Source organism: Pelodiscus sinensis, chromosome 18 (assembly GCF_049634645.1).
Source record: "Pelodiscus sinensis isolate JC-2024 chromosome 18, ASM4963464v1, whole genome shotgun sequence".
NCBI lineage: Eukaryota > Metazoa > Chordata > Testudines > Trionychidae > Pelodiscus > Pelodiscus sinensis.
The window spans coordinates 19262962-19279722 of record NC_134728.1 but is presented as its reverse complement, the minus strand read 5'-3'; the positions used below and the strand labels follow the sequence as shown (position 1 = coordinate 19279722).

The following is a 16761-nucleotide window of genomic DNA, read 5'->3' as shown; positions in this document are numbered from 1 at the left end:
GTTGAAAGTGCACATTAAGCCCTAGGCTGCAGATGCACAAACTTATTCACTAGGGCCCTGGCTCAGCAAAGCACTCGCGCATATGCTACAATCCTATGAAGTACGTGGCTTAAATACTTTGCTGAATCAGGGCCGAGGCAGCTGAAGTGCAGAGCACTGATAACTGTCAGGGAGAGAGGCCAGTGTGAGCTGATGGTGCTTGGCATTTGGAGCGACTGTGGTCATGTGAATAGTCTCACTGAAGTCTTGAAGTTAATAGGACTACTCACATGGGACTCCTCACGTGAGTAAAGCCGTGTGTGTTTGCAATTGATGGACTGCCTGTAAACTCAGGGAACCATTAATTTTAAGATTTTTGTAAGTGGCGCTTATGTTCTCTGTTCTATTCTAGGCAGGTGTTTTTAAGCCACAAACACCGTATCATCTAGTCTAGTACAAAACTGATTCCAGGTCTGGGCAATTTTTCTTTCAGGTGTTCAGTGAAAGAGCCCAGATTTGATCAAAGCCAATCAGTCTCTTGCGTCCGAGCAAGGCTACCATCTCCTGCATGTTGAGTCATCATTTTGCTGGGGGCGTTTGTGGAGAATTCCAGTGGAAGGTAATTCTACAATTTGAACATGAAAGTGCTATTCCTCAGTGAGGTATTAATTATTGTTATGTAATAACTCGGAATAAAATGCATAAATATAGTTCCCTTCATTAGCAATCAGGTAATTTGCAATGTTTGACTTAATGAAGTCTCAATACAACATCTCCATGATGAAGCCAAGGCTACATCTACGCTACAGACTGAAGGATTGATTCCTCTGCTCACGTAGATGTACTTGTGCTAGCTCTCACTGACATAACGCAAGAATAAATAGCAGTGTAGCCACGACAGCACAGGTAATGGCAGAGGAGACATAGCTGAGCCGTGCTGTGTTCATGCCCACCTGTTTCAGCCTAAGTAATCCTGCCCTTGTCACAGGTCAGTCATCTGAGGCACAGAGTATTTAAGGCCTAAAAAAGCAGATAAGTACTTTCCAAAATTTCACTAGGCACCTAAGTGTCTAATACCTAGTGGGCACCTAGAGGCTTTTGGAAATCTCATTAGGCAGGACCCACATTTTTAAAAGGTATTTAGGCATCTATCTCTTCAGCATTGCAAGGCCAAAGTGACCTAGATGTTTATGTCCCATTTTCAGAAGTGATTTTGCGCTTGGCTAGACAGAGTTTTTCCTGATTAAATAACTTTGCTTAACCAAAGAGGTTAAGGTCACCAGGAACAAAGGACTCATCCTGGAATAAGAACATCTGCACATGGAGTTAATCAAGAATAGTTAATCAGCACTATCTCCATGTGTAGACAAACCCTGTGGGCACATAGGAGCCTAAGTCCCATTGTGAAATCCAAGGCATCCAAAATCAGTGGCCACTGTTGAAAATATTGGACTCAGTGACTTGACTGAGATCACATCCAGTGTCAGAGACCAAGCTAAAAACAGAACTCAAGAATCCTGACTCATAGTTTCCTGCTCTAAAAACCAGACAGTCCAGCTTCCACATAGATTCATAGAAATGTCAGGAAGAAACTGGAAAGAACTTTGAAAGGTTATCTAGTCCAGTTCCCTGAGCTGAGGCAGAGCCAAATTAGTATACCTAGGCCATCCCAGAAGGGTTTTTATCTAACCTGTTATCAAAACCCACCAATGGTGGGTATTCCTTGGAAGACAAAAGCTAGTACTCAACTATCCTTATAACTAGAAAGTTTTTCCTACTATCTAACCTAAATTTCTCTTGTTGTAGATTAAGCCCATTGCTTCTTGTTCTACTTCGAGAGGACATGGAGAATAATTGATCACAGTCCTCTTTATAACAATCCTTAACATATCTGAAGGCTGTTCTCAGGTTCCTCCTCAGTCTTCTTTCTTTCAAAGCTAAACATTGGCACCCTTTTCTGGAAAAGGGATGCTAATGAGACCAGTCGGAATTGCAAATGCCCCGGGGATTTAAATTTTCCCTGCGGCATTTGCATGAACATGTCTGCCGCTTTTTTCCGGCTCGGGGCTTTGCCGGAAAAAAGCGCCAGTCTAGACAGGGATCTTGCGGAAAATAAACCCTTTTGATTTTAAGTAGGAATAAGGGATCTTCCGGAAAAGGCTTTATTTTCTGAAAGATCCCGTCTAGACTGGCGCTTTTCTCTGGCAAAGCCCCGAGCCGGAAAAAAGCGGCAGCCATGTTCATGCAAATGCCGCGGGGGATATTTAAATCCCCCACGGAATATGCAATTCCGACTTGTCTCATTAGCATCCCTTTTCCGGAAAAGGGTGCCAATGTAGACACAGCCACTCAGTTTAAAAAAAAAATCCTTTTCTCATGGGTTATGTTTTCTAAACTTATTTTTGTTGCTTGCCTCTGGACTCAAATTTCTGCATTTTTCCTAAGTGTGAATCCCAGAACTGCACACAGTACTCCATCTGAGGTTTCATCAATACCAAATACAGCAGGAGGACAATTAACTCCTTTGTCTTACATACAACACCTGTTATCACACCCCAGAATGATATTAGACTTTTTGGGGACTGCATCACATTGCTGCTGATCTACTATAACCCCCAGATTCTTTTCAGCAATGCTACCACCTGTTATTCCCTGTTCTGAAGTTGTACCTGATTTTTCCTTTATAACTCTTGTATGTTGCAATTGTCTTTACTGAATTGCATTTTGCTGATTTCAGACCTACAGTCCAATTTGTCAAAATTATTTTTTATTCCTATCCTGTCCTCCAAAGTGCTTTCAGCCCCTTCCAGTTTGATGCTACCTGCAAATTTGATAAGTATATTCTCCACTCTAATGACTTGGACAATAATGAAAATATTGAATGGAACCAGACCGAGGACAGACCCTTGCAGGGTCTCAGCACAACCTCCATGTCTGATAGTGAACTATTGACAACTAACCTTTGCGTACTGTCTTTCTACCAGTTAATGCACTCTCCCTTTAGTAATTTCATCCAAACCAGGTTTCCCTGGTTTGCTTTTGAGAATACCATGTGGGACTGTGTTAAAAAATCTGACTAAAATCAAGATCTATCACAACTCCTGCTTCCCTCTATTTAGGAGGCCAGTAAACCATCAAAGAAGGAAATTAGGTTTGTTCAACATGATTTGCTTTGACAAATCCATGTTGCTATTAGCTATTGCTCTATTATCCTGTAGGTACTAACAAATTGTTTGTGCAATCATTTGTTTCATGATCTTTCAAGCTATCAAAGTTAGGCCGACTGGTTTCCCCTGGTGTTCCTTGTTTCCCCTTTTAAAAATAGGTGCTATGTATTCTCTTCTACAGCTCTCTGGGATCTCACCCATCCTCCTCTGAAAGTTCTCAATGATAATCACTAACGGACTTGAGATTGCTTCACTAGTTCCTTAAGTATCCTCGGGGGAATTTCATCAGGCCCCACTGACTTCAATAGGTCTAACTTCTTCCTCTGTTATGAAGATGTAAGTAATAACAACAATAATTAATAAAGCTTCCAAGCTGTGGTGTGGTTTTGGTTGGTAAAGAGAGGGAACATTATCAGAGCATTAGAAAATTCTACAGAAATAGCACAGTAGTTATTACTGCAAAACTCCAGTAGCTTCTCTTTGTGATATCATTGATCACAGCACTGTGTCTTCATGTGCCACAGTCACAATATCTTTGCTCTATTACGGATAATATCACCAAGTCCACCCGCATTTGGCTCTTCATTCATTATTAGAAGATTTACTCAGCGTTGCTCAGGGCCTTAACTCCATTAATTGTTTTTTTGGAAAATAAAATGAACATGTACATGCTTCATTTGAATCATTGCTCTGTGGTGAGGCTGAGGGGTTCCGTATGCAGGCTGTCCCCAGACCCTCCCCCCACAGGAGCCAGGCTGCCTCCACTCCTCTCCCCCAACCAGGAGGAGGGCAGGTGGACATGTGCGGCCCAGCCTCCCTGGCCTGGAGAACAGGCAGGAATGTGACCTCAGCCTCCCCAGGAGCACAGGGAGGGTGGGCAGTGGGTGGCCCCAGCCTCTCTGGCCCTGGAGCATGGGGAGGGCGAGTGGTGCATGGCCCCAATCTCCTGAGCACAGGGAGGACAGGCGGAGAGGTTCCAGCATCCTGGGCCAGAGTACCAGGGAGGGAGAAGAACACGCAGCTCAGCTCCAACCTCCCCAGCCAGGATCACGGGGAGGGCAGCAACATTCCGCCCCCAGAACGCCTACAGTAGGGCCAGGCTGGCAGTGTGGGAAAGCTGAGCCTTCCCCTGATGATTGTACCAGATGCCCATGCAGAAACTGTGCACTTTCCACTTGTTCCCTGATGAAGAGGAAGAGCCAGCAATGTTCCTGTACAAATTGGGGGAGAGAGGAGGAAGGAGCTACAGCTCCCCCGCCCTTCCCAAAGGGCACCTGGGAATGGGTGGCTTAGGGCCATGGCAGTCCCAAATGGGGGGCAGGGGCGCACCCCCCAGGCAGCCCTTTTTACCTGCCTGGTGATTCTGTCTCTTTTCTCTGAGAAGCAATCCCATTTTCTTTTATGAGAAGCAATTCCATTCCAGGCACATCCCATTTTCCTGGCACAACCAAACCCTGACCTTGCTTTAAGTTATGATAAGAGGAAGCTGTACTGAATTTGGTAGTCCTAGTTCTCACCATTTAGGAGGAATTCTTGAATGAACAGACAGACAAACTCTCTTGGATATGTAGTAGTTTCAAAGCTGCCCACATGCTCTCAGGCCACCAGGAAACAAGCCTGGTTACTTTGAGTGTCCCAAGTTTATACTTGAAGAAGAAGAAACTCATTCTGTGCAAAAGACAAGCACAAAGCCAGCACCCCAAAGCGCTCCACTCTCATTCTGATAGGGCAAAAGAGTTAAAAATGACAGCAGACCTGGCCAAAGAAATCAAAAGCTCTGAGGTAGATTTGGGGTAAGAAGAAGCAAAAAGAAATGGGGTGAAACGGCCAAGTCTGGAACATAAGAACGGCCATACTGGGTCAGACCAAAGGTCCATCTAGCCCAGTAGCCTGTCTGCTGACAGTGGCCAGTGCCAGGTGCCCCAGAGGGAGTGAACCAAACAGGTAATGATCAAGCAATTTGTCTCCTGACATCTATCTCCACTCTCTGACAAACAGAGGCTAGGACACAAACAGAGGCTAGCAGCATTTCTCATTTGGCAATTACTTGGCTAGCCTCAATGAGAGCAGTAATGGCAAGAACTTGGTTGCAGCAGGTTCATCCCAATCTAAAACCAAGCTGAAGGAGGGCCTTAAAATAGGGTTGGAATAGTCCAGTTGGATTCTCTCCATTAACTTGCAAGCTGTAGTATGGATGGAGCAACATTGGGAGTACAGAGGAGTAGCCAGGCTTTGCAAGTGGAATGAATAAAATCATACGCTCCAGAGCACTGGTGGGCAACCTGTGGTCCATAGGCCACATACGGCCCATTGGGGTTCTGTGTGTGGCCCATCAGACATTTTGTTTACTGTTTTCCATGTGCAGGGTTGCCAGATTCCACTGGTGTCCATTGGCGTAGGGTTTTTTCTACCAGTTTTATTAAAGTAGCATGCACGTAAAGCAAGATCATGTGACACGAGGTGCATTGCACACAATAGCGACTGAGAGAGCATCTGCATCCAGTCGAAGCATTGCTACAGTTCAATTGCCCCACACTACAAATTTTAGGTATGCAATGCAATTAGCAAAACTACCCTATCCCAAGAGACCGCTTTGGTTATGACGGTGTTGTGGCTCACTGAGAAGAAAGGCCACTCATGCGGCCCTCTCACCAGCCTTGATTGCCCATCGCTGCTCTATGGTCTCATTCAATCTCTTCAGGTGGGCAGAGTTCAATGACGAGATTAGTGCTTTCATTATCTCTGGATCACAACCCTGTCTCCCGTATAGAAGCTTCTATAAGAAGATAAACAAAGCAGTCCTAGTTTTCTGGGATAAGCTTGATATGGTGCATATCATCGTCAACTTCTGCAGTATGTGCAAACCAACTGACTTTGTAGAAATGGCAGTGTGGTTTTAGCACCGATTCTATCAGCGGAACTCCAAAGTCAACATGCAGAATAATGGGGCAGTGTTGGCTGTGAGGAAAATTTCTAAGTACTGTTTGTGCAGCTTGCAGAGGAATACCACCATTGTCTTTCATCAGAAAGCAAAAGTCTGGGCTGGACAAGTGAAAAGTCCAAAAGAACCTGGACATCTGTGAATGAGGCTCAGGCTGCAAGCTGCTCACTAGTTGCGGTTGCTCATTTTTACTATAGTCTCATTGTGAAGAATGGCTACTAAAGGCACCAAGATATGCTACTGAGAGGAGAAAAGATGGCCATTCAAGATTTGGAGGTTTATAGATGGTCATGATGGTCAGTTATCTGATACTTAATGCAGCAATAGAGATTCCCAGGGTGTTGGATTCCTCCAAGACTTAGACATTGATAAGATCAGTATTCAGGGTGGATATGAACTTGGAGCCATGAATGCAACTTGCTCAAAGTCTGTAGCATGAGTTTCTTGTAGCACAATGACGTATTATTCACCCTAAGAACTCTTGAAAGATAGTCACACTTAGCATGTGTATAAGTCTGTATACATGTAAAGCTGGTCCCAGGTTCTTCAGTGCTGTTCCAGAGAAGAACTCTTAACAAATGGGAGCTCACAGTGCTCCACACCTCCAAAAATCAGACCACACGCTTTTCAGCCCCAAATGAGGGCCAGCAGAATTAACAGGACAATTATTATCAACAAAGTGTCTGGTGCCTCAAATTACCCAGATTCATGGCTGGTGCAGTATCCAATTAAATCTGTGATGGTGTTTGCACTCCTGAGTAACTCGTAATACTAGTTTTGCAAGAAAATTAATAAATGCAAATGGTAATTGCTCTAAATTCATGGAATAAACAGGCCACCTGTAGAGATTTGCTGCTTTCATTTCATGATTTTAAAATAATGAAACGTAAAGTGAAAAGGAATTGTAAGATCTGATAAACCCCAAAATAAATAAGAGTCCTTGCCCATCTAAAGGCATCTGTGTATGGGATGAACATTTAATAAACGGGTAATGCTGCCACCCAATCCCCCAAAAATGTACACCACTCTCTCCACTTATGCAGCCCAGGAGAGGGAATGGGTAGCAGGCAGTGAATTATAACTTACAAATCGCACAAGGAGCTTGATCTTGCACTATGTGTAGGCAGAGTATTCAAAGTCGTTTCACGTACTACAAGCTGGGTAATAATGTGAAAGGACATACAGGGTGTCCCTGCTATATGTTCAAAAAACATGGATGTAAAATGGGGAATTTTTTTGCCATGGCTGATGTCCGTTTGCATGAATTGGACTTTTTTTTTTGCTGCACGATGGAAGAGTGGGGAATGGGAGAACTTAAAACGGAACAGTTCCCATAAGTGTCAAAGATAGCTGTGCAGAACCAACATACACTGGGGCAACTTATAGTGGGGACGCCTTGTAGTCCTCTGACAAAGCTAACCTGGCACTTCATTACGAACATTATTTACAGAGATGCTGCAACTGCAGCTAATATTCCAGCCATGTGCACGCAGACTGACTTCCTGGCGTCTCTTCCAAACTTTCCCATCCTGCAACCTATGCTCTTCCCTCAGAGTTCCATGCCGGTTGCTAGATGTTTCCTTTGAACAATTCTTGTTGCGTCTTTTGTGCCATTGTTTGCTGACTTGCTGGAGCCAGTGGTTACTAGCACATAGCTTATCCTAGGCACATGGCCTTTTCCACCAGCCAATTAAAGTCACTTATCCTAGGCACATGCCCTTTTCCACCAGCCAGTTACAGCCACGTCTTTCAAATGTGCTTGTCCTCAACCCAGTTTCCAACTTCTTGTCTGTGTTATTCCTGTTGGAGGGGGATCTGTTTCCAATGTGTTGCTGCCTTCAATATGTTGGGTGGTGTCAGCAAATAAACAGGGTCTCTTTCAAGCATCTCATGGCCCAATGTGGTTACCAAATATCTCACATGGTTGCCTAGCTACTTTTGGCTAGTAGCAGGAATGAGGCCAGGGAAAGGAGCCCATAGCAAGTGGCTCAGTAGCACCGAAGCCCTGATTCCTGAGATCCGTTCATTCTCTGCCCACATCCCACCCACTGCTCCAAGACTCCTTCCCCAAAGCACAGCACGGGAGGGATTGCAGGATTGTGGCCAATGGGAGAAGTATTCTATCCCTTCATGGTGATGGAGAGCAGCTGCTGAAACCATCTCACTCTGAATAAAAATGCGATGTGATGCGAGCCTGTCGAGACTGAATGGGAACGAGTCCACTGGCTGCAGAGCTGTTTTCTCTCTGGCATCTTTGATAGGGGAAGAGGGGCTTGTATGGTTGCAAAAGGAAAAGCCTGAGCTTCATTCTGATCTTTCCTACAATATTAAAACAAAAGTAGCCCCACAACAAAGAATGGAGCTATATGGATATTAATGTAACTAAGTAGAATATCTGCTCTTACCCAAGACAATACATAGACCTCTACAAATCTGAGGATAGCCACTTCATAGCTGCAGGTATCTGCATCTGCGGATGTGGATGCAGATATCCGCAGCTCATTTTTGTGAATATGGCTGCAGATACAAATGTATCTAGAACCCTGCAAATTTGTGGATATCTACTTTACATGCACAGGATATCTGCAGATCAATTTTGTAGATGCAGATACCAGTTTTATATCTGTGGAGGGCTCTAACAATATGGTCCACATGTTTAAAGTGGTCCTGGCCTTTACACTTTTGCCGGCTTGTATTTTGGATGATGGGGCTGGATTTTCAAAATTGATTAGCATGCTCCCATTGAGAGATTCACTTCAGGGAGGGAGGAGAGTTAGGCCAACACTGATTGCTTTGGAAAATCCAACACTAGACCTGGATTTGAGAGTGCAAATAGGATTCTGTACCTGCAAACCAGGTTGCAATTGCACATACAGCCCCTGTTTGCCTGCAGTCTACACATACAAACAAGGGAGAGCACAAATTTAAAGGCCCTAACAAACAATTTCATGTGATAGCCTCTTGAAACTGAGCTGACAACTAAAAAATGGGAATGTTTGTGAAGCACGGTGAGCTTATGTTTCAAAAAGAAAGGCAGGATTGGAGGTACAATCTCTAAACTATCAGGCATCTCCCTTGAACTGTGAATTGTAAGACACTTTTAGGCCTTATCTACACTAATCCCAACATATTTACCATTCCGCAGTATCTTTGGTATGGTAAAGTCAACAGGGGTTGCTCTCCCGTTGATGCTGGCTACTCTTCTCATCCTGCTGGGGTACTGGAGCTGACAGGAGAGTGTTCAGAGATCAATTTATCGCTTCTAAGAAAACATGATAAATTAACAATCGATGGATCGATTGCTGCAGTGCCAATTCATTGTGTAGTGGAGACAAGCCCTTAGAATCATTCCTGGGTCACGTGTCCTTTGATTTTTCTGCTTTAGCAATAAATAGTCATTGGGGCAAACAATCACTTTTCTGCTCTTCAGTACAAATGCCTCTTCTCCCCATAAATTACTGCTTGGATGTGGATTTTCTCTGTCAGTCTCTTGCCATATGTGTGGGAGTTGATGGCAGCAACTTTATGAAATCTCAGCACATGCCAAGAACAGCTGGAGAAGTTGAAACAAGTTCTGGGTGAGGTGAGTTTCATGGGCTGGGCAGGGACTGAAATTAGCAGAGGTATTATGGCTAATTGCCATCCCTGGAGTATCGTGTACACCATGTGCTCTTGTCTGCTCTGTGGGCAAGTTCCCCATGGAAAGAAAGATTTGATTTAAAAAAAAATAGCAACATGATGATAAGACTGGAGGGATCTGTTCATCAGGCAGGCCAACTTCTCCCCATTGGTTCATTATGTAACTACTAGCCTCTGATCACAAGTCTGAAGTAATTATAATCTTTAGCCCTGGAAAAGCACTCCATCTTCAAAGCACTTCACTAATATTAAATAATCATCACACCAGTCCCATAAAATGAGTTATTATCGTCTTTGAACTGATGGGGAAACCGAGGCACGGGGAGGTTCAAGTCTTACAGCCTGTTAGTGACAATAGTACTGGCTCCTGGTCCTGTCTCAGTCTACTCAACATTGGGGGCTGGGATACATGGCAGTTTTATGATGAGAGTGGGCACACTAGAAGGGCCTCCCCATACTCAATGGGGACAAGATTGCAAGAGAGATGACCTCCCTGCCTCATCTGGAGAAGGCAATTTTTACACTGGCTGTGGCAGAGACACACACACACTCTATCGTGTAAGCCAGTCTTCGAGTGAGTCTCTGGAATTCTGTCAAATGTGGCAGTGTGTCATTAATACCATCACTCCTTAATTATTAAAACACTTTTCTTTCTGGCCAGTCAGGTGGCTATTAAATACCAGATCTCCCGGAGAAAAAATCCTCGAGTACACGTTTCCATTAAAATGGATGTGACATGGGCATGCACAGATGTGTCTGCCAGAAGTGTGCGTGTAATTCGCATGAATGCATGGGCAGCAGCACGATAACCTGCTTGTTTGCTTAGGCAGAGACAGCGCTTGCTCATGCAGAAGCACACCTTTTCCATGAATGTAACTCTACGAGTGATGCTGTCCTGGTCAGTCTTTGCTTCCTGTACTCTCTGGCTAGCAGCATGGGCAGGAGAGGACTTCTCTTTCACGCCTCCAGCGTCATTACAAGCTTTTCGGTTTGGAAGCAGATGGCTGTGGGAGGGGCCCTACTCAACCTCCACAATGGTAAGTGGTTCAGGTTGCCTCATCCCCACCTCAGCACTTTTGTCTTTGCCATCAGTGGAGGAGGAAGAGAAGGGAGACGATCCCTGATCATTCCCACGGGGCAGCAGGGGAGAGCTGGCCCCCAGAACATTGACATATCACATGTTCAGTATGGCACCGAACCATACAATCTCGGCCTCTAGCACTGCCTCCCATGTACACGCCTTGCCGATGGCGGTGCAGGCACTCAGCTCAGCAGTAATAATACCCAGCATTTACACAGGGTTTTTCCATCTTCAAAGCGCCTCTCAAACATCATCTAATTAACTACCCGGTGAGGTAGGGAGAGCCAGTATGCACACTTTAAAGATGGGGGAAGATGAGGCAGAGAGAGACTGGGAGTCAGTGTGGGAGATGGGTTCAAAGCTCAGGAATGCCTGGACCCCAGTGCTGTGCTTCGACCACTAGTCTGCCTCATCTTCCTTCAGCTAGCGTAGGTGGTCCTCAGTGCTGCTCTGCAGCGTGGACATGAACAGGGCAGGCACTTTGCAAAGTGACCTCCCAATGGTATCTTTCCTCTCACGGTCACTTGCATCTCCTCTCTCTGGAGGAAGGGGACCTTCCGTTGCCTCTCATTCAGCATCATGTCCAGTTCCAGGCTCTGTCAGAAACAGGGTCCTAGCCAATGTTCTTTCTAATTTATTCCACCCATGTGCAGAATACATTGTATGTGCACCAAGGCATGTGCAGACATGCACCACCAGTAGAAACATGCTGCCGACTGTGGGTGCGATGCTAATCAGCTGGGTGGCAGCTGACTCTCTCCAGGATTGGCCGTGCAAGTGCCCAACTTACAGGGAACCTGCTCCTAGCTATATGGTCTAAAGACAGACCGAGTTTTCAGATGTCTATTGATGTCATGAATAACACCAGCTAAAGCACATGAATTATCAGCAGCTTTTCGGGTGTTCTTAGTAGCACTTACATTGTTGTGTCTCACCTATAGATCTTAAACCACTCTAGAGAGGTGGATCACTGATACTGGTCCCATTCCCCATGCGGGGAATGGGGCATAGAGAGGTAAAGTGCTTTGGCCAAGCACATGGGAGAAACAAGACTAGAAACCAGGCTTCCTGACACCTAACTCTTGCCCTAGCTGCTGGCCCGTGCTGCCTACTCATATGGGGATGCTCTTAGAAAAAGAGAGGAGGAGTTGGTGTTAATACTTTACCCTGACAAGCTGCTGTCCTTAACCCTAAGAGCTTCCATGTCCCCACACTGCACTTCAAACCCACTCAAGCCAAGCCTAGGGTCTGGGGCCCAAATGTCTTATGGCCCCCAGCCTACTTTCATGGCAGGTCCGTGAGTTTCACCCCCTCCCTCTCCATCCACCCAGACAGCAAAAGGCTGCTCCCTTCAGAAGTGGGAGGACCCCCCCACCATTCCCCACAAATAGATAAAGGATAAAATAGGGGGCAGGGGATGGCAGGGGTAACAGAGGGGCAGTTAGGACAAAGCTTGGTGGTTGAAATGTGTCAGACTTGAATTCCCAAGTGAGCCTGCAGGGGCTGGTTCCTTTCCAGCCCTTCTATCCCAAACTGCAGGGCTCAATTCATGAACCAAAGCCACGGGGCTCTCGTAGCCCTAATGGATGTGTTTGTCATTACCACAAAATATTTATATAGCATCAGACGTAGGTTACTCGTGCTGGCACTTGGGCGAGGTACTGTCCAGAATGCCCCTGCCAAAATGCCCACTGCTAAACGGGGTACCCCCGCATGCCTCCTCCCTGCCCTGAGTGGTCCTCCCTGCACCCCCCCCCCCAAAGCAGCAGTCGCCCCTGGAAGGCATCAGGAAAGCCTGGCAGCTTTCCAAAAGAGAGAAGAGACATTCTGTGCCCCAAAGAGTTTTGATGCTAAATAAACCAAAACAGCCAAACACAAGACAAGGCACCAGCCCACAGTTCATGAGAGAAAGCAGAGCCTGGGCCTTGCACAACCCTCCTCGTCCCCGCCCCCCCCTTTTCATTTTATTTAAAAACAGCTGCTTTGATTCACAGCAGCACTGCTGGCTCTTGAATGTGCTCACAGCGCATGGGCCTGGAGTTTTCTCTTGTGAGCAGCATTATCCCTTTTCCAGCCTCAGTGTCCCATTGCTACATGACGCTGTGAAATACTAACCAGTGGGGGTGGGGTGGGGGGAGTAGGCAATATCCCAATTCATTAGCTGTGCTGGGAGCTTTGAAATGAACCTGTAAGAGCCATCATTAATAATCACCTCTATTAAGAAGAAAGCTGTACAGATCCCTTCCCTAGCTAGACAATCTGGTAGAGTGAGGACTTCAGGCAGTCTTATTCAGCCTCCGGATAGACTCACCCAGAAAGCCCAATATTAACACGCCCTGTATACACCCAGCATCATCCCTAACCACATCTCTGCCAAAACCAAACCAAGACACGGAGTACTTTAGGTCCTTTGAGCTCCTGTGTGGGAGGGGGTGTCTAATGCCAATATAACAGCAGCTGAGCTGAGCCATGAACTCTCTCTCCGACTGAATTCACAGTTAATGAAAGGAAATTAAAACAGATTCCCAGTAAATGAAATAATACTTTGAAGAGCTGCTGGTTACATTCCATCCCATGCTGTAAGGCCTAAGGCCTTATTGTTGGTCTCTGTCCATTTGGTCAGAGATATACTAAGCAAACCCACTGAGATTCTTTCCGAGGCTAAATCTAATCCGCTTTAAAGCTGTCATAAACCCAGAGAAATCAAGAACAGGGCGTGAATGTGTCATTAAGGGATATCATTTAGGGTTTTGTTTATTAATGGATTCTATGGCACTTTTCACCCAGCCATCTCAAAGCCCTTTACAGACACCAGTACATTAATCCCTGCCCTCTCTGCACGCATAGGGAAGGGATACTTGGGCTTCCATCATCCATGACAGAAATGCAGCCACCTCCCTCACCTCTGCCTTCTCTTGCTCCTCCACCTACTTTTCCATCCACCCCCTCAGCATCTCCTTTGGGAGATCCTCCTGCTCCTCCCTCCCTGTAGGTGTATCCCCCTCCCCATCTTAGGCTACAGCTTATTCCTGAGAACTATCTACTCACACCTATATGCTGGTGATTCATTAATCTATTTCTCCACACCTGTCCTGCCTCTTTCTGTCTTATTCTTCTAAGCCTACCACCTCCTCCCTGATGGCTCACTGACAATGCAAGCTCATCATTGTTAATACTGAACTCAGTGCCTTTCCTCCTAATCTTCGCTTTCCCGTTGACAATGTCACTATCTTTCCTGTCACCCAGCGTGTTCTCTCTCTCAATCTTCTTGACCACACCTTCCACGTCCTTTGCAGCTCTGTCCTGACTGCTTCTCATGTCTGGTCCTTTATGCGAGGTGGACATCTGTTGATAGGACAGAGACCCACCACACTCCTCTCAAATTGGCCACCAAACAGTGACCGAAAGATAAACACATCTGGTCCCTACTCAACAACCCGTGAGAGGTGACCTCGAGGGAAAGGCTAATTACTACCAACTGAGTTCTTCCTTTTTCAAGTGGTTTAGTCTTCCTACCCTGGCAACAGATGTCAGTGAAACAGCGTTTGGTCTGAACTCAGGCACTAATTTGAACATAATTAATTTTTGGCACAATGGGGAAATTTACAAGCCTGGGCGTTCCCCATTGGAGTTGGGTTGATGAAATGGGGAAGATTAGCTTTCATGCACTGACTTTAGTGGGAGTTGGGCCAAGCCCATACAGAGAAAAAAAATAAGAGATGGGATTGGTACAAGCAAGTGTAGCTCTGTTCAAGTCAGTTGAGTCCTGCCTGCATATGCCAGCCCTGGACTTGGTCTCTTCTTCTGGGGCGGTTGGCTTTTCCCTCTAAGTTTTGCTTACGTCAAGAGAGGCATTCAGTTCCCTCCCGCTGGGTGGGAAATGGAGGGCCTGGATTCAGAGCAATGGACTCACCCTTACGGAAGGGGTCTGAATGCTGGGCTTGCATGTTACACCGGTCAGGTGGTCAGACGCATGCAATACATGCATCTTTTCAATCTGCTGTAGAATAATGAGTCAGTGCAGCCCAGCCCAGGCCAGCCTTCCTCTCCATTGCCCCTGTTGCCTCATTCCACCTCCCACATGGCATCCTCCGTCGTGAGGTATCCAAGTCCATGTACAGAGCTGACTTGTGTGCCTGGAATTAGACCTCATTGGCATTTCTGGGATTCAGAGTGATTCAGGCTCTGTGGGAAGGGAACGTATGGCTCAGGGGATAGAGTCACCGGCTCTCACCCAGATCAGGTCATCTCCATCATGAGGGTAAATTGCCACCAGTGCTATTCCTCTGCTAGAAATGTGGCACTACTCCCATCCCCTCAGAAACGCGTTTCCTTTTTCTCTTGTCCGAGGGGTCTGTAGGGCTACGTCTACACTGCAACGCTATTGCAGGATACTGGAGTATCCCGAAATAGCTATCCCGCATCTTAACATCAAGCACGATATTTTGGGCCTGGTATTCTGACGCCTCTGTAAACCTCATTCCATGAGGAGTAAGGGACGTTTCCAAATAGCGGGTTATTTCAAAATTTGGCGCTGAGTAGACGTAAGCCATTTTGAAATAAGAGCGAAATAAAATACACAACTTGCGTAGGTCAAATTACATATCTGATTTCCAACAAAAATGCAGTGTAGACATAGCATAACTGAGCTGACCTGGCACACAACCAGGGCTGGCCCGAGCCATTCGTGCACCTCGGACCCCAGGAGCACGGCCCCGTCCCCGGGCACACGGCGCATGTGCGGCTCCACCCCCGGGTGTCCGGCACACGTGTGGCCCTACCCCGGGCATCTGGCACAAGCGCGGCCCCACCCCCGGGTGTCTGGCGCAAGCGCGGCCCCGCCCCCACCCAGCCCGGCAGCCCCACGTGGCTCCCTCTACAATGGGGCGCCCCGGGCGGTAGCCCGGTTGGCTTCTACCTTGGGCCGGCTCTGCACACAAGCCTAGCATACTTAGCAGGCATCACAGTGACCAATTAATGAACTTTCCCAATGTTTTCACATACAAAAGTTAGGGAAGGAGGTGCTGGAGAGCATCAACAGTGCACAGGATCTTCCAAACACGTAAGAGTCAGCAGCAATCTGACATGGCCTCCCACCAAATTAGCCCCAGCTCCCTCCTCACATGTTCTATTTCTAGTCTGATCTCACCCTGATGCCCTGAATTACTGAAACTCGTTTAACTTCGTAGAACAACTCAGCCTCATTAGAAAATTCAGAGAAAAGACGAGTGCCACAAAGACTTTTGCCAACAGACACTCCTCCCAGCAGTGCTCATGCAAACATCATGAACACTCTTTGGGAGGTAGCCATCAGGAAGCAGACACAATATCAGGTGACTGGGTGACCAATCAGCGGAAATGGCAAGTAGCAAACACTTGAAGCAATAGCTGCAGCACATAACCAGTGAGTGAGACCCAGAGGGGGAGTATATTCTTAACAACCATTCCATGAATAATATCAAATCTTTAGAGATACATTTTAGAGAGCATCTGTCTGTGTGTTTGACTACGAGTCCGCTGGTTCACAAACTCCTCCTAACGCTAGGGCCACCAAATTTGCAGCTTCCTCTCCTAACTTAAAGCAAGGTCAGAGTTGGGTTGTGACAAGACAACTGGAAGCCCGGGAAAAGGTCAGGGAGGGGTTGCTGGTTGGAGGTATGGGATATGAGAGCTGTCCACTGGGGGCAGCCACACCATAAAAGGAGTAGCCAGCAGGGCTAGAGCACCACCATCTTGCCTGCCAACACACCAATAAGTAGCCCTCTGCCCCAAAACCTTTCCTCCCCTTCTTGGCCCTCAGCAGGCTGGGAGGCTGGCCGGGGGGGGGGGGGGGAGGGGGGAAGGGAGCAGAGAGAACTAGCCCCTGGTGGGTTGGAGGGGTGTCCTGGAGGAGGAAGAGAATGAGTTCCAGGGAGGGATGGGGGAATGGTTGGGAGGGTGTAGGGAAAACAGGC

General features: G+C 46.6%; 1 protein-coding gene across 2 annotated transcripts in view; it reads left to right on the top strand.

Annotated features, from left to right (window-relative positions):
• Positions 1-16761, top strand: part of LOC106732447 (CCAAT/enhancer-binding protein beta) — a 99032-nt gene that overhangs the window by 35234 nt on the left and 47037 nt on the right. For both annotated transcript variants that reach the window (XM_075901211.1, XM_075901212.1), the window contains exon 2: positions 473-598. The gene's annotated coding sequence lies outside the window, so the exon portion shown is untranslated. The remainder of the gene's footprint in view (positions 1-472; positions 599-16761) is intronic.